The following is a 25,084-nucleotide window of genomic DNA, read 5'->3' as shown; positions in this document are numbered from 1 at the left end:
TGAAAATATTCTTCCGCTGGTATTTTTTTTCAAGACACTGTAGACATAAAAAATATCAAATGATTACAAACTTATATAATAACAGAAGGTAATTATCATTTACTAATGCACTGATACAGAGTTGAAGTAAGACTACTCATGATTTTCGATAATCTGTTTGCGAAGAGAGTGACAAATATTGAAATACGCTATAATTCGAAGTACAAGGTTTTTAGCAAAATAAAACCGCATCAGTTATCACTGCTACAATGAGTACAACCACCGTAAAAATAACTTAACTATTTATTACATAAAAAATACTGATTTGGAGGGCATTTACGAATATCGGCAACTCATAAAACGAATAATTACTATTCTACAGCGTAAGCGCACATATAAATAGGGAAAGTTTAAATACAAAGTGTGGAATAATCCTATTTGCTATGCAAATATTGAGAAAGAGTTACGTTAGAACAAGTTCTATTTTCTTACTGCGTGATATGCCAATAACAGTGCCGAGATCATTTAAAATTTTTGTATGACTTACAATACATATCAAACTCGTTTTCCTTATAAATTAAATCATATAAAACATCGGTACTGTGTTATAAATCAATAATGTAAATTTAAATACAGTTACAAAGTATTTTTGAACCGAGTTCGGTTTACTGAACTCGTCGTTTCATTTTAATCCTGTTTTTAAACAGGATTAATTAATTATAGCGAAACGAAAAAGAAATTAATAACTAGATTAAGTAGATATAAATAAACTAATCAGGGCTGTTCAACAAAATAAATTATTCGAATTTCATTTGACTAATAAACAAACAACAAAACTTCGTTTGGTATAACCGATTTAATAATCGTATGTATTTTGCCGTAATCGTCAGAGAAACGATGAGCGGGTAATAGAATTGATATTCTCAAGAAGCAATCAAAGATTAGTTTTATAACGAAATTTTGTTAGAAGTAAAAAGAATGTGAATAACGGATTTCGATGAAAATCAAATGAAATTCACAATTTATGCATTCTACAACCTACATCGCATTTAAACGACGAGGACGATGAAATCGCACAAAATAAGTCGAGTAACGAGATAAAACTATTGCGAAAAAGGTTCTATTAAACAATACATTAGTTTCAATCGTAGTTATAAAAACTGATTCATCCAAATAATGATCGTACGTAATAATGAAAATAAAAATTAATAGGTTGGAAAATCATTTTTATTATGTACACGTTTGAAATGAGAAAATAGAAAAGATTCTGAGAATCCAGATTTTCAAGCTATAAATTATATCATAAGTTATTTAATTAAGTTTTAAGTGCAATCCGCTCTGTTTTGAATTGATATAATAAAAAGTTATACCCGGTTATTGGCGGACTGTGTCTTACCCATACTGAAAATGCTTAGCGCGGCACATCCTAAAAATATTGACGTAAAGAAAAATGCTAAAACCTATATTTATAAGTGTTATTTATTTCTCTTGTTGCTTCTGATGCCTAATTGTATTGAGGGACAGGGAATACAAAACAAAAGGTATTGGGCACCTTGATTTTACGACCTGACCTTGCGCCAGTTTACAAGCATCAAACATGTTAAACTGATTAAAAACTGAATTCAGTTATAAAACAGAAATGAATTATGAAATGACTTCTTTGCTACTAAAAATTATAGAACGCCAAATTTTTTCATACAACAATTAGAAGCTCCGAACCTCCAGTGGATCTAATAATCTATCAAAGTTAATGTTTAAAAAAAAATTTTGCAAAAAATGAGAATATTTTGGCAGATTTTTTGATCAAGTCAACATATTGTAATATTACTACAATAAATTAACAACATTATATGCTGTATTCTAGTCACAGATATTTTAATTATATTTTTTTCAAATATTATAAAACAGCATACGTTTAAAGGAAGGTCACTTTTCAGGGTAAAATACTTGAAAATTACTCTTTTCTTCTTCAAATAATCTAAATTCATGCCGAATTTAAGCTCTTGACAGTTTAATTTATCAGGATAATAGGTTTAGCAAATATGACAAAATCTGTTACGAATCAGAAATAAAAAATATATATCGAAAGAAACAAAAATTCCTTTACAAATTAAAAAAAAGAAAACAAAAACAGAACTACTGAAATCCACAAAAATAAAATAAATTAAATTTATGTGATGAACAGTAAAAATAATATGCATGTCTAAAAAAAAATATTAATAGATAAATAAATCTTGTTTTCTGGATGCGTCATCCGTCTTCACATGAATACGCGTTCAAGGTTATAACCCCACTATCAGATTAAATTATGAAACATACATTAAAATGAACAGACAACTGTACAGTGGCATGGCACAGTTAATTTGCTATCACGGCGAATGTGTGTGTGTGGAGTTGTGAAGTACAATCATGTGTTTTTATATTGTACATAATTTAAACTTACGATTATAACCTCAAATCGCACGATCAAATATTCAAAGAAGTTGCAAGATGGATCGCAAAAAACACGGTAATATATTTTATTAATTTTATAGAAAATAAAAAATTCAACTTTTAAAATAAAATATTAAATAGAAATAATAAAATTGTTATCACTCGTAATCTGACAGCCCTAAGTAAACACAAAAACCAGGACTAAACAACATTATTTTGCATAACCTCAAAAATAAATAAATAATCATACTCCATCAGAAATCAAATTCTCATACTTAAGCTGTAAATTATTTTAATTCATAATTATGAGGCATTAGAATAATTTATCGGTAATACCTGCTTATACTGTACAAATAACATAATTAACAGGACTAAAGTATATGAATATACTGCATTTAACCTGTTTATTAACAACTTTTTTTTTAAATCTCTAGTTTATCTTTTAAAACAATTTCTGAATTTTGCAATAATGTATATAATTTTTCTATTCCTGAAAAAAGAACTGAAAAAAAATTTTAATGAGTTTTATTTATTTTTCATTAATAAGATGTAATAAAAATGCTTTCAGAAATTAAATCGCAAAAAATGGAGAAACAATAACTACTTTAATCGTCAATTTCGGTTAATCCGTTTTCCATGGAATCCAAACAGATATAATAAAACATACAACGGAAACCTGAGGTGAGAAATCCTTAGGAATCAACAAAAATTTTCAATCCGTACTTCTTGTTTCGGATGTAATTTAAGGATTATGTTATTTCAGAAGTGTATTGGAACTCAGACAATACGGTTTCTTATAAAAAAAAAAAGTAAAAGATTTCCGATCATCGCTTCATATCACGATTTTTTGAACCTCACTGAAGACGATTGAAAAAACTAAATAAAAGACCCAGTTATAAACATACTAGAGAAACCACGATTGGTAATGACTTCAAGGTACGATTGAATAATAGATTGTATTTAACGGTCAAATTTTATTAATAAATAGAATTAAAAATACCAACTACTTTAAAATATTTAGGAATATTTTTAAAACATAAATTATTATTTAATTTAATACTTTGTATCTATCTGCCAAGATATTAATTAAATACGTCTACGTAAGCTACACCTAAAGAAATCGTACCTTCGATAAATCATAATGATGAATAAACAATTAATAGGGTATTACAATTGTGTTTTAAGTTCCTGAAAGTAAAAGTTATGTTAAAGATAATTGTAAAACGTTTAAGAGCCTTTAGAAAAGGATGGTATCGTCAAACATTGAACGAATCTTCTTACCTGAATGTAGGTAAGAAACTGTCCGCGATTTGAGAGTTTCGTTTTTTATACCGTTAAAATTACTGGCTTACAGTAAGCGCAAGTAGGTTTATATGAAAGCCCAGAAATTATTTTTGTTAGTAATTGGTAGCTGTATATTTCAGCTTCATTATGTCTGTTAGTACCTTCTCTGTTAGGTACTATAACGTAACGGTTCCATGCGAGGGACAAGAATCGCAAGTTTATACTGTAAAAGACATAGCCAATTTCAAGGACAGTTTCGTTACCTGTATTACTAAGAATGTTAGATAAAATAACTGCTATCCATTACCACGTCAAGTCCACTGAAAGGAAAGTTTATATTCACCTCTACAAACGACACCTTCACTCTCATCACCTCAATGAATAGCTATACCGATCATCATTACACACGCAGAAAGCAACTGCGGATATGTACATTATAATTTATGTAAATCAAGTCCTACTGATACAAGTACACTTGAAGTATCTTCTCTCGTAGAATTAAAAGCAGCTAAGAAGTCCAAACCCCATGCAATCGCAGAAAACCTCACACAGCCTGTTGTAATTGATAAAGTCAGAGGTTTAATAGGCGTGGAAGAAGCAGAAAGACTAAAATAAATTCCGCTTTCAAACAACACAGTATCAAGGTGAATCGATTACATGGCTGCCAATGTTCGCGATCAGATTATTTAGCAAGTGAGTTCAAGTGAATTTTCTAGTTTTCAGTTTGATGAATCAACAGATACGGGAAAAATTTCTCAGTTCTTATGTTTTGTGAGGAATGAATGCGATAGGGACAGATTATTCAAAGAAAATATGTTGTTTTGCAAATCAGTACCTGATAATGGAACAGGAAAACTGTAAGACTGGAAAAATGCATTGCAGTATGTAGTGATGGTGCAAAGACGATAACGAGAAAGAACAGTGGATTTCTGAAAAAATTAAAAGATCGTCTTATAATCAAGGCCGGGATGGACTCACTGCTTCCTTCGCAGACATACTCTGCCAGAAAAAATATGTCGGAAAATCTCAAACAAACCCTTTGTAAAGGTATAAAAATGGTTAATTTTATTTTAAGTCGACCATTACAGAATAATAATAAGCTGTTTGCTAAATTCTGCGATGAAAAGAATGAAAAGAAAAAAAATCTCTTCTTTTCTATACAGAAGGCAGATGGTTATCACGAGGAAAGTGGTACCCCGGTTATTGGAATTGCGAGATGAATTAATAATATTTTTCCAGGATAGATAAACGCCCACTCTCAATGTTTTGACAGAGTAATGAGTATACGTACATTGCTGTTACCTGATGTATTTTCTCATTTAAACGATTTGAATGTGAATTTACAAGGAGGTAATAAAAACATTTTATAAATGACAAAGTTCATGCTTTCATTAAGAAGCTTGATATCTGGATTATTGGCTTAAAAAAAAAAAATTGATATTGTTTCCAATCACTTCCGATTATATTGAGAAAAATTTGGATAAACAAGATACTATCATTCATCACAGTTTGGATAGCATAAAGATGCATTTGCGTGAGATAAAAATTCAGTTGACAAGAGTATTTCCCGGAAGATAAAAATTATCTCCGAAGAGATGGGTATTGAAATCATTAGTGAAAATGTTGCAGCTGCTAAGTTACCACTTGAGATTCGCACCAACTCATCGAAATGTCTGCCGATAATACGTTTATAACTACTACACTTTATACCTGAAGATTTAGTTGGCTTTCTCGTGGAAGTGAATAAGGAAATTTAGTTACTGAAGCATAGAAAATATTAATACCTTTAGCCACATCTTCCCTCTGTGAAAAGGGTTTTTGTCTATTGTTGCGCTAAAAAGTAAATATAGGAATCGTCTTTTATCACTTAAAAACAATTTGTTTTTATGTGTTTCTAACGTAGATCCACGTAGGGAGAAATTTTTAAATGAAAAATAAACGCAACCATCTCATTAATCTAATTTTATTACTAGTGCACTTATATATATATATATATATATACAAAACATTGAAAACCAGTCAATCAAAAACCAATAAAAAAATCTTACAATATAATATAATTCAAAACAACAGGAAAATAACTCAACATAAATATATTAACCCAGTTAAAATATAAACCAAAAAAAAAAAAAAAATATTTCTTCATAATAAGAAATATCCAATAATAATAATTATTATAAGATTTGTTTTCTGATTTTTTTTTTTATACGAGCTTCGCCTCATGAGTTATTCCAATTCATGTTAGTAAAATGAATGTATTTACTGTAATTCAAATATTATTTTATTTATTGGGTAATTATTTATTATTATTTATAATAAATATTCCTTATTATTTAAAAAAGGAGTATAATAATAATAATTTATTTTATTTATTGGGTAGAATGAATCTGCTTTTTATTGAAAAAGATAATGATTTGATAATTAAGATTGATGTTATTACTCCACCTAATTTTCTAGAAATTAATCGTATAATGCTAAGCAAATAAAAAATGTCCTTGCTATTGAATAATTTATAGTATTTTGTTTTACATTTTAATTATGGTAAGTAAAATGTTTATAATAATTTTTTTTCTTGTAGAATGATTTCGTCTACTTACGTGTAAAGTTGTAAGCTAATTTCCAACCCATTTTTCATATCGCGACCCCCAGGTTGATAAACGCTGCAATAGGGGAAACCGAGGCCTCAGTTTCGGTAACTGATGTCAGCATCAGTTAAAAATAAAATAATCTTACCTAAGTCCGATTAACCAAATATAACCACTCATTAATTAAAGATTAAATTATCGTTAAAATAATTAATCTACAGCGCAATTATTAAAACTTACCTCAACTAATGCCAGGAAGCGCTTGGAGTTCATTAAAATGTAGCCGCATGGTGATGATGATGATGATGATGAAGATGTTGATGATGTAACACCGTTCTGAAACGTAAAATAAATTCAGACACATTATAAAAGCCACAATTAATTGAACTACAACTAAACATAAATATAAGCACAAGAAATGTTATTTAAAAACATTTATAGGCTAAAAATACTTTGAAGATGTTATAGAGTTTTTATAAAGTTTTAATCTTTTAAGAGAAAAGGCGAAAGTCAGTTGACAATTATAATAATCTAGATTAATAATAAATTTATTAAATCCGTTCTCTTGTGTTTTATACAGCAAAGGAGCCAACCCTCTCATTCTTTTTATCACCACACTTCACTCACCCTCTACATTAGCCGCAGGTTTCTCGCTTTTAACAAGCACTACTATAACATCTTCCTTTTCTTTCTTCTCTTTCTAATACTTGCATGCACTAGAAATTTATCAAAGAAAAACTTAATACATTTAAAAAAAGGTTTACTTTACATAACAACCGTTAAGTTAGTGTTCGATTATTAACAGCTGTTATTAAAGCTAACTTATCCGTTGAATAGTAAATATTTATTTTTATAATAACCTTAATTGTAGATTAAAAAAAAATTAAAGTCGAAAATTTCAATAACCAATTAAAAAGTAAAAGTTTGTAATAAAGATTCACTACGAAAGATAAGAAATAATGCTATTTAATTTCATACAAAACTTTTACAGTACATAAAAGTAAACAAAGTCATAGTAGATGAGTTGAAATTTCGTCGTTAGTCGTAACTTCTAAACGCAGTCATAAATCTCAGAATATCGACGAAAATAATTATTATAAAGCTAAAAAACTGTTATTGCCGTTCTCATTATATAAATTAAACTCGCATCTAATTAATTTTTGTTGAAAACAATGTTTCTGAATTTACTGTGACTTCGGCCCAGAGCAGAATTTTAGTTTTTCTTTTTACTACTTGACCGGTTTTTTTATATATAATATCCCGTTCGACACAGAAAATTCTGTGAAAGTTTATTAATTTTTATTTATTTTTTTTAAATTTAATTTATTTACATTTAATCGATTTTCTCATGCAATTTACGATAATATTAAAAAGTAACAAAAAAAATAATAGATTAAACATGTTCCTTCAATTAAACTACTTGTAAGTTACTGGATATACAAAATTTTAATTCTTCAACAGGAGTTGGAAGACGAATCAAATGTGTATCATTTTGTTGTAAAGCGTCCCGTTTTTGAGAGAATACAGATTAGAGTATCTTACAAAATAATTTTGAAAAAGGAGGAAATTTCTTTATTTTAATGGGAGCAAGTGTCGTTTCATGCGTGCTGTCTCATCATATCGCAAAGGAATGGAAGGTATCACGGTGTGGGTGTCATGTATTTCAGATGAATCTGAAAATAAATATTAATTTTAACTGATTAGTTTAATCATTGACTTAAGAGACTTTCCAAGATTATATAATTGCGGCCTTTGTGATTTACACTCGTTAGCATATTAAATTATTTTTATACATTTTACTTTTTATTATTTTACAAGTTTGTGTACAGTAGGATGATGGTATAAATCAAATTTTATTGTTAAATGAAACATTATTATTATATCAAAATCTCAAATTACATTATTCGCCACTAAAGATGGATTGTGTTTGAACCACTGCAGGTTTCTGATAAAAATGATGTGATAAAAATGAAGACATCATTAGAATTTGTGATAACTCGTCGTAAAAAGTATAAAGTTATTTTATTTTCATCGTCATTAATTTAATTAATAGAGTAAAAAGAAAAAAAAATTAGAGTTTATAGACAGGAAAAATCACCTACCACACCAAAATACAAAATTGTTTAATTTTTTATCTTCTTTCAACTTTCATAAAAGTGTTTTGTATCATAAAAATCGTTTTATTGCAATCTAATTCTTTTACAATAAACTAAAAATTATTATCTCAACGATATCAATATGATCTTTAACTTTCTATGATATTTTTTACTAGTGTTAAATTTACAATATTTTGATTAAAAGAAGTTGGCATTTTAAGAATCACAAACATTATAAAATATTGTTAATACTATAAAACAGTATTGTCATCCAAGAAATCTGGCCCACACTGCACTGTTGCCTTGATAATCGCAAAATTTACTTAATTATTTATACCCTATAAATCGAATTTATCATTAGTTAATTATGCTACGGTAAAATAATCAGTAATTTATAAATATATATAAATTAAACAACTTAGCAAAAATATTTTCGATTTAAAAAAATTTTTAGTACAAGGTGTTCAACTTAAAAGAGGCACTATCACTCATTAGTTTATACTAAATGCACACATTTTGTATGAGATGGTTGAATAATGTGTAAGATGTTGGTACGACTGGAGAAGAAGTGGGGAGGACTGTTTACTGACTGCACATTTGAGTATTTTCAGTCTGTGTCGAGCACTGGCTTTTTTAAGCTTGTGTAATCGTATGTTCGTTAAAATTCAGTTAAGAGTTGAAGAACGAGTATTCATGATGAAAATTTATTTAGAGACGAAATCTCATGTTGTGTATCGGGGAAAAATTTGAAATGGAAGCACCAATGAAAAGTGTTATTCAAAAGTTAGTTAAAAAATTTCGTGAAACAAGTTCGGTGCAAGACCAGAAACGTGTCCGATACAGGTCAGTTTTAACGACGCAGGTGATTCGAGACATTAAAATGACAGTTACAAGATCTCCTCATAAATCTAAGCCGGGGAAAGAATATTTCACTAGGTTCAGCACGCGCTGCGGTAAAGGAGAATGCTGAAATCTTAAACGTATCGAAAGAAGATTTTCCATGAACTAATAATTGATAACAATGCTAAAAGGGTTCACAACTAACAATGGTACAACAATTTCATTAAAGGTAACACTGGAATTTTAGATCAAGCGTGATTTGATCTTATGGATATGTTAATAATAGTAAACTGAAGTACTGAAAATCAGCACATTTCTTTGAATCTACCCTACACCCACAAAATTTAGGCGTATCGTGTGCGATTTCAAGGCGACGAATAGTAGGACCCTTATTTTTTGAAAAAAAAATGAATGCTGCCATCTACCAAGAAATTATCGAACAGTTCATATCCTTATTACAGGAGGATGAGAGTGGCTGCTGATTGCAACAGGACAGCGCCACTTGCCGTAGCTCTCTACTATGGTGGTACTAAAGGATTTTTTCGGAGAAAGCATCATTTCTAAAGAATTATGGCCACTAAGATTTCCTGATCTGACAAGTCCAGACTTCTTTTGCGGGTTACTTATAAGAAATTGTTTATAGGAGCAATTCACACACTCTGCAGAAATTGAAGACAAACATTACCAATGCCATCCAGGAAACAGACAGGTACAACTAACAAGAGTAGCCAGGAACACAGTCAAACATATTGAGAAAAGTGAATGGACATCATTTTCAACACCTGTAAATTATTATGTAAAATAAAACATTATAGCAAAATATTACTGATTAAAATATTTATTTATATCAATAAAATATTTGTTTGTAGCTAACACCTGTGTCAGCTACGAACAAACAGTTATACGGTAATGATATGAAATAAATAATGAATCAGTAGGAAAATATATCTAATAAAAGAATAAATAATAAGGAACAATTTGTAAAATTTAGCACTTTCATATATTTCAAGCAGCAGATTCATACAATACGGTTATTTACATATTTACACAGGTGCAAATGGAACGTTTTTTTTTTTTTTAATATAATACGTTAAATAAATTTATACTTTTAAATCTGTTGTAGATAAATAATCACTTACATAAATCTGTTAATAATATTTATAAAATAATAACGGTAATAAGATAAAAATTAAGTATTATGCGATTGTAAACAACATAATACGTTTCCTGCTCCAATGGAATAATAGATACAATAGAATAACTATTCTTTAAATCAACGTTTCACACGAAAGTTTTTTCAGGTAATTATCGAAACATTTAAATATTTGTAGGAAGTGTAAAAGAGAGTAATATGAATAACGAAAATAAAAAAAAAATAATAAAATAAAGAATACTAGATGAAATAAAAAACCTGTAGTTTATTACTACATACACTAATAAAAAGGAAAAAATCCTTATTTGAATTAATTTCATATACTAAAAGCTAACAAAAAAAACCAGACAGCTAACAGATGTTATCTGTGATTGTTTTTGGCAATTTCGAATGTAATGTTACTATTTATAAACAAGGGATACATATTAAAAATGTCAAACAGTCCCACAAAAATCAGAAAAATTTATAATTTATCTTAAACTTCTGCACGGCCAATTAAAGTACTGCTTGATCAAAGAAAGTAAGATTTTAACTGACGATCAACGAAATAATAAAATTAAAAAAAATATAAAACTATATTTTATATACCAATGAAAGGTTAACAGAGTTAACATTTTTCCAGTACAATGAGTATTTAGCTTAGATGACCTACATAGATTTGATTTAACTGTAATCTCTTTAAAATATAAATTGAAACTACAGCTAAAAAGAAAAACATCGTCACATGTAATGAGGTGAAATTTCAGTGTGCTTAAGAAATTAATAAAACATGAATTGCATTCAACAAAATATATTTATAGTTGCATATAAATAAATATTTTATTTTTATCGTTATATAAAAGTGTACTTAACAAATCGCGTAAAAACTTCATAGTTGCGCTACTCCTCAGATAAAAAAATTAAATGCCCCAATATTTGCCGGAATGGATCAAAGAAAATGGTAGGAAAACCTTGATCAGAGCCGCTTCAGAAAATGTACAATTAACTATTAATATAAATACATATTTCTGGATAAGGTCCGTACTAATTACTTAAAATATAAACACATGAGATAATATTAAAGTATTTAACGAACTTACTAAATACATAAAATAACTAAAGATTAATTAACAATTATTAATAATAAAAATTATTTTAGCACATACTTTTGAAAATGGTAAAATTTATAATGTAGTAAGTAACTTTGTGTACTTTAATGTATTAACTTTATGTAATTTCATTTTTAGCAAGAGTGCACAAAAGGAAGTCTTAAGGCAGCTGAAAATTATTATTCAAAGTAACCGTTTTGTGTGAAATGGTGCAATATTATTGTTACTTGTATACCGGAAAAGAATTTATTGAGATCACTCTACTACAAGAATAGGGGCAAGGCAAGATAATGGAACTTAACGCCTTTTGTATTTTTGGTAAAGTTGTTTGGTCAAATACCCTTTCTATTTTTATAACTACTTTAGGAAGTTTTAGCTTAATTGTTTAAATTAGATATTGAATTATCAAAATTTAAAATTAATGGATATTAGAGTTATTCGTAACGCTAATATCCATTAGCGTTACGAATAACTTAGCATAAATTTGTAATTTTTGAAATAATCTTGGAAGTTATCAAACAAATTGTATTTAGGCATTTCAATCCGAATTTAAAAACAATTCGTGAAGTGTGTACAAACGAAGCTTGAAAGCCATATTTGAGTCCATAACGGATCAATGAGGAATACCTCATTGTTCCTTATTTATATGGTAATGACCAATAAATCTCCTCATGCGACGGTTCACCATTTTTCTTCGGATTGCTTCAAATACTGACGCGTCAAACAGCGAAGTATCTGACACCTTTGTATGGTCCAACCTCCCGATTTTTGCAGTAACGGGCGGTGTTGTGCCGGCAGCCTATCGATAGTATTCATACTTCAAATGATGATACCGTGGTTCCTCGAAGTAAAATGAGATAGTCTTGCCTCATGAAGTACAAAAGGCAGAGAATCCCCGATCTTACCAAAATTATACGATAATCCGACCTAAACGGTACTGCATAAGGCCGGCCACGGCTATCGCCAAGCAAAACGATATACCGGTACATATATGATATAACAGTCCCCTGCCGCTTTAATTTCTCTGATCTGACAACAGTGAAGCTGTTGGTATTAAGTTTTGTATGAACTTGCATCGGTTTGACAACCGCCAGAAACTCCCGCATATATATAATAGTAGTAAATAGTTTTTCTTACTGTATAAAATTAATAAATAATATATATGTGATATATTTATTATTACTCGCTTTATTAAGCAAAAATATACAGAAATAGTATCTTTATTGATGTAATATATATATATATATATATCAGAGCATGGATTAGAATCTGCCCATACTTGTAGCACTCATCAAGTAAATTTATGTATTTATTTTTAAAAAAAGACAAAAATTTATTATAATCGATTTCTTTTTAGCAATAAAATATTACTAAATACTTCTTTCTTAATTACATATGGCAGGCATTCCCAATAAATTTTACTGTCGAAAAAAACTAAATTATTTTTTATTTATTTTGATAAATATTTGTCATGCCTGTATTCCTCGCTACATGAATTCTCTCTTTTTCTGCTTAGCCTCCGGAACAACCGTAAGGCATTACTTCAGAGGGTGAATGAGGATGATACGTATAAATCTAAATGAAGTGTAGTCTTGTACAGTCTCAGGTCGACCATTCCTGAGATGTGTGGTTAATTGAAACCCAACCACGAAGGAACACCGGTCTCCACGATCTAGTATTCAAATCCGTATAAAAGTAATCGCCTTTACTAGAATTTGAACCTTAGAACTCTCGTCTTCGAAATCAGCTTTTGAAATGTGGTGCTACTGGAGAATGTTACAAATCAGATGGATGGATAAAGTGACAAATGAAGAGGTGTCGCGGCAAATTGATGAAGAAAGATGCATTTGGAAAAATATAGTTAAAAGAAGAGACAAACTTATAGGCCACATATTAAGGCATCCTGGAAAAATCGCTTTAATATTGGAGAGAGACAGGTAGAAGGGAAAAGTTGTGCAGGTAGGCAACGTTTGGAATATTTAAAACAAATTTTTAGGAATGGAGGATGTAGCGTTTCAACTGAAATGAAACGATTAGCACTAGATAGGGAATCTTGGAGAACTACATCAAATCAGTCAAATGACTGAACAAGATTTAGGTATTAAGAAAATGTTAAATTTGGCAACTTCTAAAACTTCTTAGGGCGTATTTTAATATGAAGTGTTGAAGATAAAAGCATAAACTTTTATTACATTCAATGAATAGGGAATTCGTATGATTAGCTTAACAGCTTACAAAATTGTAGGATTGATAATTTGAGTTTTCATATTATTAACTATACCGTTGACTGTTCTTTTGCATGATATAAAGACAATTACAAAAAAAAGTAAACAGTCTGATTAAATAACATTTTTAATTGCAATGACAATAATACTAGCATTAGAAGAACCAATGAAATACTTCATTTTAATAACCATTAGTAAACAAACATAAAGTCAGAAGAAATACAAACATAAAAATACGTTTTGCAGTATTATTTTTACGATCGACTGTTAATGTGTATTTCCAAGAATAATTCTTCTAGAAAAACGGAAATAACAATTCTAACTGAATTATTTTATAGGTTGTTTATTATCATTTTTATATAGGCAGTTCATTTTAATTGCCCTAGGCGATTTTCTCGTAAACTACGCACAATATAAAAAAATTATCTTAAAAAAGTTACTTAGATTGGAGGGGGAAACGTCATGGTGACCTTGGGTTTGACCTTGACCGTTATTCCACGGTTAACAAAGTTTTTTTCACATGGAATGACCTATTTTTGACCTTACCAGTGAAAAGAGCAAAAAACTTTACATTGTTATGCGAGATACATACGTTCGTACAGATGTCACGCAGAAACTAGTCAAAATAGATTCAGGGTTGGTCAAAATGGACCCGTCCGTTGAAATCTGAAAACCGAAATTTTTCGCGATCACAATACTTCCTTTACTTCGTACACGGAAGTAAAAATTTCTGTTGGAGGGGTATCTCCCAGAAGATAAAAATAATTTTCCGAAGAGATGGTTGCTGAATCCATTTAATGAAAACATTGTTGTATGTAGCTGCTAATTTACCAACTGAGATTCACGGCCAGCTCATTGATATGTATGTCGATAGAACATTATACATCTGAAGATTTAGATACGTTTTGGCTTGCTCGTCGAAGTGAATATGGAAATTTAGTCACAGAAACATTGAAAATATTAATGCCTTTCTCCACGTCTTACTTCTGTGAAATGCTTTTTCATCTACGGTTGCGCTAAAATCAAAATTTAGGAATCGTCTTTTATTACTTGAAAACAATTTGCTTTTATGTGTTTCTAACATAAATCCACGTATGGAAAAACTCTTAAATGAAAATCATACGCAACCATCTCTTTAATTTATTCTCTTTACATGTGCACTTATAATTATAAAAAATGTTTATAACAATTAAATTTTCTTACAAAATGATTTCATTATTGTTTACGTGTAAGGTTGTAGACTAATCTAGCGACCCCAGGTTGAGAAACGCTGTTATAGATATATCGTTTTACATAAAAATGTAATTACGCTAACGAGTGGGAACAAATATGAATATTCAAATAACTTGCTTATATAACCTGCTATAAAGATAAAGAACAAAGCAATATACCATATACTTTATTTAATAATAATTACTATTATTACTGTACAATATGATTTAATTACAGTACTAAAATTATAATAAATAAACTGAAATAAAAAAATATAGATTTGTACTATAAAGAAAACTATTATATTATTATTATTATTATTATTTTTTTTTTTTGTAAATTATTCTAAATTCAAATTTTTGTTACATTTAACGCATTTATATAACTTAACTTACGTCAATCAATTTATTTATATTGAAAAATTTTAATTACTAATAATAAATCAATGTATAATTAACACAGGAAATGAATCGATGTAAGCGAATGTGATAGGTAACAATAAAACAAACGATAACTTGAGTACGAATTATATGATAAGCTTCGAAAGGCTATTTTTTAAGTTTCACATTTTCATTTATCGACGTAAAAATTTTAGCTCATTACAACCTAAATGAGCATGACAGGCATGGATATTTCAACCTATATACTAACGAAATAAATAAAAATAGATTAAGGACCATTTGACTAATTGGAAATACAGAGACCAGAGAAATCGGCTGTAGCCTACTAATGCCTGTAAACTGGTAATAAAAAAACTAGTTTATTAGAAACATTAATAAAAAAAATATATATATACACATATGCGCGCGCGTGGTAATAATTTCACGGTATCTACTATTGAATGTATAACTACTGGAATGGCCGTCTGCGTTTAGATTTTAAATAAAATTTTTATAAACGGTTTCCGAACGTAATTTTTTTCATTTTATTTAAATAACCGTTTAGCGTGGCTAATTTACTTGTATTTTATAAAAACTTACAATTAAAAGCAAATTAATTTTCTGTTCTTTCGCAATAACGTTACATGTTTTATAGAACAGTATGTAAAAGATGACTATTAATATAAACGTCATTATTAATTCGTGTAATGCATGAAATAAGCCATGTTTGAAAGCAGAAATAAACTTTATCAGCAACAGTAATGTATTTAGTTAAGTCACTGAAATAAGGAGTTTCTGTTGCTGAAGAGTTAGTTAGGTGTTAGTTACCACATCATGTCTAAATGAACTACTTTTTTCACAGCTATTGAAAATTTTTCATGATGTTTGAGTTATTCTTAGTAATTAATCAGCATTTTGAAATGCACTGACTTAATTCTGCATAGTTTAAATAATATTAATATACCCGATTAACGTAATGTTAATTACGTAATTAGATTTCATTTAGGTCAATTATTTTACATTCGACATGTGTTTGCTTTTTTAGGCATTAGACACAATCTTAGAATAATACGTAACGGTTTTCAATTAATTAAAAACCGTTTTCTACAAAAAGAACATCAAATTTCCCTGCACAGGGTAGATTATTTTAGGTTTATTTTACTAATAGAGAATAGCTAAAAAAAAGTTTCACTACCAGCAACGAACGTATAAGACAAGCAAGACACCAAATGTGATAAAAGTAAACAAATATAAAAGTATACTAAGAGCAGACTGAAGTGACTTCAACACCAGATTCTTTATTTTCTCGAAAAAATTTACAAGACGGACTCAGACGCTTTCAGTAATTTTTTTTTTAACCTCCGGGGCCACGTATGGTAACACCTTGGCACAACATTACTGTCTAGTAGGCCCAGCCCGCTTAGACCTTTTCTAGGAAGTTTACTTACTACAGATTTTTTTTTTTTTTTTAGTTAAACATATAATTTTTAGAATTTATATTTACTTAATATTTTTTTATGGAATGGCACTTAATTTTACTTATTTAAATGACAGTACAAGGTTGTTCTGTTAAGCTCTAGCGTTCTATGTGCGCAATTAATTGCTTGACCCTTCTGCATAGGATCTTTCTAATTTTTATCTTGCATAAAAAGATAACATTAATCCTCTTTTTCAAAAAGAAAATCCGTAGGTAAATGAACAGCAAAATACATAAATATTTCGATTACATTTAATCTGTTACCGAAGATAGATATTACAGCAGATAATATACTAGGAAACTGAGGCGCTCGTCGGTAAAGCGACTGAATATACTCCTCGCACTTCCTCCTCGAGGGAGTAGTGACGAGGACGAAGAGAGACAGAAACGGTGGTACGGCAACACAGTTGCCCATAACGACAGGGAAAATCAATAGAGCGTTGTTTGAACCACCCTACACGGTGGAGTTGAAGCGGTAATTTGTATCAGAAACCAATACTGAGAACTAGCCGGTCACCCTTCATATGATGTATCATGCCGCAGCATGGGTGCGCACCGACACGAATGAATGCGTGCGTATGCTATATGCATCTGTTTATGTCAAACCCCGTGTCAACAGAATCCCTCATTTGCATACCTTTCAACATACGAGAACTAGCGAAATAGTCGGTCGTAAATATATCATTTGTTCATCAGAGAACAAAGAAACACCGCGTGTTTTGCTTACAAATATCACAATCTCTTTGCAACGTATGAATATCAGGTTAATACAAGATTAAACGGAATAATTACAACATCCCTAACACATTATTTCCTCCTCTGTAACAGGGTTAGCGTATAAAAAATAAACTCATTATCGTCGATTTTAAATATAAAAGAAATCAAATTAGATATGTTACAATTGTTGAATTACCAGTATTGTAGCTCTCTTTTGTATAAATATAAAAAGTTAAATGAGTTAAACGAAACTCTTCAGGCAAACTGGAAGCAGTCGTTAGCCTATCTTTGGCAGCAGCAGAGGAACCTTCAAGAATCATTCAACCATCAGAAACGGAACAAAACTATATTTTTAATTTTTTTCTTGCTTTGCTTAAAATTTTCTAATCTGAGTAATTCAAAATATTTAATTATATTGAACCGACATCAATCAAACTTTTCCATCTCACTCATAAAAAAACTATTACAATAATCACTTACAGTACACTCATTCGTTTAGATTTTTTTAAACCTATGTTTCATCCGAGGGCGACTGGGGTGATGATAAAAGTTCGAGTACTGACGAAGAAAATTACTTTATAAATTAAGTTATTCAAGAGCGGCTGGAATGTTATCCGAGACCTTCTCCCTCAACGGTACACAGGTAAACGAGTGTTCCATATCACAGGGAGTACTCTCGCTTCTTTTACAAGTTGTTTCATGATGGGTACAAACATAAGCGAACTAGGACGATGAGCTGCTCACGTAATAGCAGCGTATGTATAAACTAAAACACCCTCGTGGACGCGCACAAAGAAATGATCCGGAAAAGAACCCCACAACGTCCGTCGTGGACGTCTGGATGACGGTTTAAACAGTTTCATTTGATATGTTGGCAAGTGGTATTTTTTAAATATCCGTCCACGGTCCGTGAACGGATTTAAATTTATTTTCCTAAAATGAATATTTTTTTGAGATCGCTATTCCCCTCTACATCCTTGTACAGTACGCTCTCTATATGGCCCCTCTAACGAGCCTGATAACATTAAATCAAATGTTTTAATAATCACATTTAATATTTCAATAATCACAATTATTCCTAATTTTGCAAAACATTATTCACCTTAAAAAAAAACACTTATAAAACAGAACCGTAAGAAACCAATTATTACGTAATAGTGATATAAGCTGGGTAGTGACTTTTTATTAACTTTCATTATGGGTTTTGGTACTAATTTATAACGATCACTATTCTCAACTACCCTGCATTCCTTATTAGTATAAACACGATACAATAGAAACACGTATAGAATATTTGTGTACAGTAACAATCGCGCAAGCAGATAAAAGAGGAAGTTGACATATTGTTTATTTTAAATTGATTGTATTAAAATAACGGGTTGTTTAAGTCGTTAAACAATTTAACAAGGGTTTTCGGCAAAAAATTCCGCCATTAATTCTTCTTTTTTTTTTAAATAATACGAATTTTAAAAATTACATGATAAGCATTTACGAAGTAAAAGTTGACGAGTAAAAATCTTGATAATTTTGTCTAACCCCTCTAGCATTTTTAAATTTACGGATTTATCTATCAGAGTTATATTTTTAATATTTAACTTTTAAAATCCAGCATTACTGGTAAAACAAACCAGTAGAAGTACGTTTGAAAACGTGTTATTGTTTAAGGAAAAAATGCATTAATATTATAATTTGATTAAAATTAAAAACTGTTGTACAATTAGCAAATATTGTATTAACAATTAATACACGAATAATATAATATACATTTAGAGTTTATTTTAATGAATATTTTAGTTCAGTTGACGAAAAAATAGAATCAGACCATTACAATTTTAAATGTAAAAAACCTGTTAACAAAAAATATTTACCCAATTAAGGCCTGTACATTTTTGTATTATTTGAATGAAATTGCAAATACGCTGAAAAGTTATTGATGACATTCTTTAAAACACAGACGCCTATTTTTGTGTCTTTGGTCTGTATTATCGATTTCCAAGTTTCTTAATAGTTGCTAAAACATTCCAAAAGGTGTATAGTTGATAAATATTATTCATTATTTATATAATAGTTTCCACTTACCAACAATCTTTAATAGCAATATTCGAGTGCTTTCCGATTGTTAATCCATCCTCAGAAACAATGATACAATATAATTATTTACTCACATATCATCAATTATACTAAATAGAATTTTTTTTAAATATAAAAATAATATTTGATCGTCAAACGGTCAAATAATGTCAACGTTATTCGTCACGTCAGTATGAAGGTCTCAATTGTTATGTTTATTACAATGCAGCAATAAGAAGCAGAAATATTATTCGTCCAAGTTTTGGTTTAGCCCACCGGGCTGGTCTAGTCGTTAATCGTTGTCATAAATCAGTTGTTTAACAGCTGATTTTCTAAGTTGAAGATTCTGAAGTTCAAATTTTAGTAAAGTTAGCTGCTATTATAAGGAATTGAATATTAGGCAGTGGATACCGCTGTACTATAATTTTGGTGATTGGAATTCAATTAATCACACGTCTCAGGAATGGTCGGCCTGAATCCGTACAAGACTACTCCTCATTTACATATCATACATGTCAGTCTCATCTCATTGGGTCGTGGGGTTGCTCACTGTTCACTAGTTGAATATATTTCAACTTACACAACAGGAAAATTAAAAAAAAAGTTTTGTTGTCGATAGATAAAGAGTAATTTATAATGTCAGAAATTAATTTTACATCATTATTTTTTCACAGTAGTAAATAAATTTTACGATTCAAATTAAACAAATATATTTACCATAAATTAAAATCATGTTAATCAAGGAAATATAATTTAAACATGCCTGTATAGATAGACACTGAGTCGTTTAACTGCAGGAAAGAACCGTCTTCACATCCTGTGAAGGCATAAACGCGGTGATAAAATTAACTCACAAGAAAACAAATGCATGTTTTATAGCTTCTTTAATATTACCGTTATCGAACACAGATTATATTACCTATTTGCAAATACCTTCTTATACTTCGATGCAATATGCAATCGACTTCTTTTTATGTATATATATTAACTAGAGGTGGAAATTTACAAACGCCCAATATCCTTTACCGATAACATTTTTGTTAAAGGTTACACATCGAAATTGGGTGGAAATGAAGTTAAATTTAAAGTAAAAACAAAATTTCGTATTTTTATTTACCTTACTTGAGTACTGTTCAAGTAAAAAAAAATGGAAATTGCGTTTAAAAAAAAAATTAAATCGCGTATTAAATTTCGTTTCAGCATTATGAATGAATTAAAACGAATTGAATAAAATTTATTCATAAAATTAGTATTCTTTCTAAATTCAGATGAATAATTTAAAAGAAATTAACAATGTGCCTAAAATAAAATAATAAGAAAATCAGAAGGTCGAAAAAGCGCAGAAAATTACATAAATCAAATAAATTAGCAACCTGAACTTATAAGTCTTATTTAACACCAGTAAAACTTATTAGCCACAAGTCGTTGGTTCCGTGTCATGAACCAACGAATAGTACACAAAGAATTTAACAATAAACAAAGAAACACTGCGAATTCGAGAAAAGGCGAGTTGGTTTTAGATTGGCTGTATCCACGTTTTTATTCGACTTATTAATAAAAGGGTGACAGCGTTTAAATATTCGCTAAGTGCCGCGAGAACGAAATAACACTTTCTTATAATCGCTATTCCGGTAGGGTCCGACATTGTTAAGTTTTTATGTTGGAAATTGATCGCACTACACTGACATGAACTCCTTAACTACTTGAAAAAATAAAACTAAACGTAATGTAATTTTTTCCACTATTAAAAAATTTAAAAAATAAACAGCGTATTTTATTGAACAAATTCAGAAAAGAAAATCTTTAAAACAAGTTATATGTAAAATTTTAAGAATTTGCTTAGTTAACATATTTCTAAACCCCGCCTTCGTCTTTTACTTAAGGAGTATTAATCGCATCTCTCTACAGAACTTACTCGTAAAAAAATTATTAATCGGATTATTACATAATTTTTTAGTTAAGAAAATTAAAAATTTGAATGTCTAATTGCATTTCTGATAATTACTTACACAGTAATAATTTTACAATTAACAAAGAAACACTCCGAATTCATTGCATATGTTTTTTAACAATCACATTTTCATTTTACTTCCTTAAATTTATTAAATAAACATCTTTCTTTAATTTACTACTATTAGCTTAGTACAGTTTCATTTTGTTATTATAACACAAGTCGCATTAACTGATGTTTCATTCAAAATTAGGACCGACGTCAAACGATTAGCCTAATGCTACAAAGGTGAAATTAGACACGCATTTGCATAACAATATGTAAATTACTTTATTCAATGGAAGCATCGTCACTACAGTTACCGATATTTCGCATTCAAAATAAAAGCGACGTACGAGATAAATTTATTTAATCCGATATTAAAAGAAAAGAATTTATATAAAGTTCTTTTCGTTTAATAATTAAAATAATTTGTAAAATTCTCCTAGTATAAAACTTGAATTTATTCGTGAAATTATCAGAAATATACAAAATACGAGTTTATAAACCTTAAATAAATTTAATACGATATTATCTACAAACGAAAAATGAAATGTGGAAAGTTCAACCTCTAGTAAATATGAATACGCACTAAACAGAGGTATCGAATGACGCAACAAAAGTGCAGTGAAATTAAAGTACAGCTAAAAAGCAGAGAGATAAATTAAGCTGATGTACTTTTTAACACGGGGGTCATTGAATAATGTAGATCATATTAATTTGTGTATTGCTAATACACAAAAACTTACTGTAGCGAAAATTTCGTACCGAACAAAATAATTTGATGATCGTATCACTAGTTTCCATAGGAAAACCTGTTAAGAAAGGAAAATTATTTTAAACTTTGAACCAGAATAGTCAAAATAGACAAAAGCAACGAAAAAAAATTGTAATTAGATAATAATAATAATTAAGACCTGATCTAATTCACAACTATCAATATTCTTAACTAACCTGTATTATCTCATTAGTATAAATACGTATAGAATATCTGTGAACAGGTAACACCCGCGCCTGGGTGTGGTTTCCATATTTTATTTTTACAAATTTTTAACATTAGAAAAGAATTTGGTTTTCATTTTCATTAAATAAGTAGTTTTCTGACAAATTTAGTAATGTAATGTTTCTAAATAAAATTCAATTTTTTTAACTTTTCTTCGTTTTAATCAACTTATCTTACACCATTTTGTTCAGAATTGAATTCCCTATACTTTGTGTTTAAAAGTTTTATGCGTTTATTACCCCATATTTCTCAAAAACTACTGCAAATAAAGTTCTGAGACTTATTTTATTCGACTTTTTAGGTCCAAAACCATAATAAATCAGTAATTCTGCCCCTTAATTAACGTCTTAAAAATTTTACTACGACCTCATTTCACCGGGGTAACTGAAATCCGAGCCGAAATCTTTCACTACCCGTAACTCGCAAACGAAGCATTTTAGGACATATTTTTATATGAAGTTTTTCCATTATTTTCAGAAGGGAACAAGTTACGAAAGTTCCGGGAGGACTTCATGATACAGCCTGTATACTGTATAAAAAAAGTCATAAAATGTAACTTATTGATTTTTTTAGTTTATCAAAAATTAATTTTCTGCAATGAAATAAAATTACTGATTAGTAGAATAATGACCGAGAGATAAGACTACCTAAAAATTTTCCTATAATTAAACTTCAAACAAATCGGAAAATATAAAATACGAATACACGTATAATACACATATAAAATACAGGGTACAGTTTTTCGCTACTTACTCATAATCAACTCCCTTTAACAGATATAATCACAGTTAACATACATTTTTATTTATTCTAATCCAGATATATTTAACTTATTCATACTAGGTTTTCTTTTACAGCAGCAGAAAGACGTAGCCATTATTAAAGATAACGAAATTTTCAGGCCAGGCTTAGAAGGGCAACGAATGGGTGAAGCGGTTCCTTGTTGCCTTCCTTACGGAGTCGAATATCCCGTTACACATCGGAACGCCGAGCCCACATCCACCACACACTACCTGGATGAATAGTGACAATTATGATAATTCTCCGTGAAAAAGACTGGTGCCGCTTGTACCCTCAGATACTTAAAATGGGTAAAAGCAATAAGAATGACTAGTGCAGATTTGTATAAAAACAACAAATTATTGAATAATTAATCAATACGTAATTAATTTTGTAACGATTTTATTTTTAGCTTTAATAAACGTTCGCTTACATTAATAATTTAGATAATAAATCTTCAGTAATAATTTATTTATTTAACAATAAAGGATTTACGAGAAACAATTTTAGAAAATCCACATTTTTCATTTTATATTCAACATGAGAAGAACTTCTAAGCGATATAATTTTATTGCTTATTGTTAATGATGACAGCTTATTGCCACTGATGAGCGTGGAATGGCTTTACATAAGCGTACAACAAAGAATATGTATATACATATTAACGTTTGAAAATTCTAAATAAAAGATTTCGTATTGTTTCAGCTGTACATTCGCTTAATTTGTCGAAAGTAATTTCCCAAAAGTGATGAACGCAGTAATACAAACTAGGAATATATTTCAACTTCCGAAAATAGAATAGAAAACGTTTCTATTTCGGAAATTATATTTAACTTGTACACTAAAAATTAAAACACATATCATACGCCTATCTCATTAAATATGCACACAATATGGTTAAAAAAAAAATATTGGGACGTAAGTATATCTCCTTTATGCAAGTAATTCGCACTATAAACTTCTACTTCTTCGTTTATTTGCTTTCCATTATTTTACTTGAATTCATGTAATATTATTAAAATATAACACCTTTGTAAACCGAGCTATTGGATTAAAATATTAAGAGCTATAAGATTCTTGTACGAAGACCAAATGAAAACGTATAACAACAGACAGCAATATTTTAATGAATTAAACTAACGGAATTTTATCCATTAAAGCATTTTTTCAACAACGCGAATAAATAAATTTACCATTTTAATACAGTATTTACAAAATTAATCGTAAAAGCGATTTGGTCTTAAACATCGATCAAAAGAAGGACATTCTAAGCCAAATTTTACTTAAAAATTCCGAATCTTGGAAAAAGAGGAAAAAATTAATTTATATCCACCGGGTCACGAATATATTTTTATAAATGTTATTTTGTCACGCGGTTTAAAATTAACCGATATACACGTAGAATATCCAACGGTTTGAATTTGCAAACTGATGTTTACTTTTAAAAATAGTTCCGCAAAAATCGTTGAAGTTATTCAAATACATTAAGCCTATGTAATTAAACGTTATATATCGGATAAATGGAAGATAAGAAGGTTAATGTTATCGAAGTAAGGATATGGTGTTATATTATTATTATTACCACCGCAGTTAAAGCAGATGTCTAGTCGAGGACCCAAGTACCTATTTAAAATTTATAAATATAATTAACTTTCCGTAACAAAATTAACTTAGTAACTTCCCGCTGAAAAAAATTCGGATTAAAATTACGTAAAAGCCTGATAAAGCAAAACAACAAAAAGACCAAACGAGAAAATTAAAAAGAAAGATGT

General features: G+C 29.4%; 1 protein-coding gene and 1 long non-coding RNA gene across 3 annotated transcripts in view; one reads left to right on the top strand and one right to left on the bottom strand.

The window, feature by feature from the left end:
- LOC142328480 (uncharacterized) overlaps positions 1-25,084 on the bottom strand; it is a 506,312-nt gene that overhangs the window by 149,636 nt on the left and 331,592 nt on the right. Inside the window, exon 4 of the mRNA XM_075372302.1 lies at positions 6,522-6,617. The gene's annotated coding sequence lies outside the window, so the exon portion shown is untranslated. The remainder of the gene's footprint in view (positions 1-6,521; positions 6,618-25,084) is intronic.
- Positions 2,347-23,759, top strand: LOC142328488 (uncharacterized). 2 transcript variants are annotated; one of them, XR_012757288.1, is made up of 3 exons: positions 2,347-2,488; positions 11,597-11,776; positions 23,393-23,759. It is a non-coding gene; the product is annotated as an uncharacterized LOC142328488 (long non-coding RNA). The 2 variants fall into 2 exon arrangements; XR_012757286.1 differs by having other exon boundaries at positions 23,390-23,759.

The sequence above is a fragment of the Lycorma delicatula genome, chromosome 1 (genome assembly GCF_047948215.1).
Source record: "Lycorma delicatula isolate Av1 chromosome 1, ASM4794821v1, whole genome shotgun sequence".
Lineage (NCBI taxonomy): Eukaryota > Metazoa > Arthropoda > Insecta > Hemiptera > Fulgoridae > Lycorma > Lycorma delicatula.
Note: the sequence above shows the minus strand (reverse complement) of the source record. Positions and strands in the feature narration are given on the sequence as shown.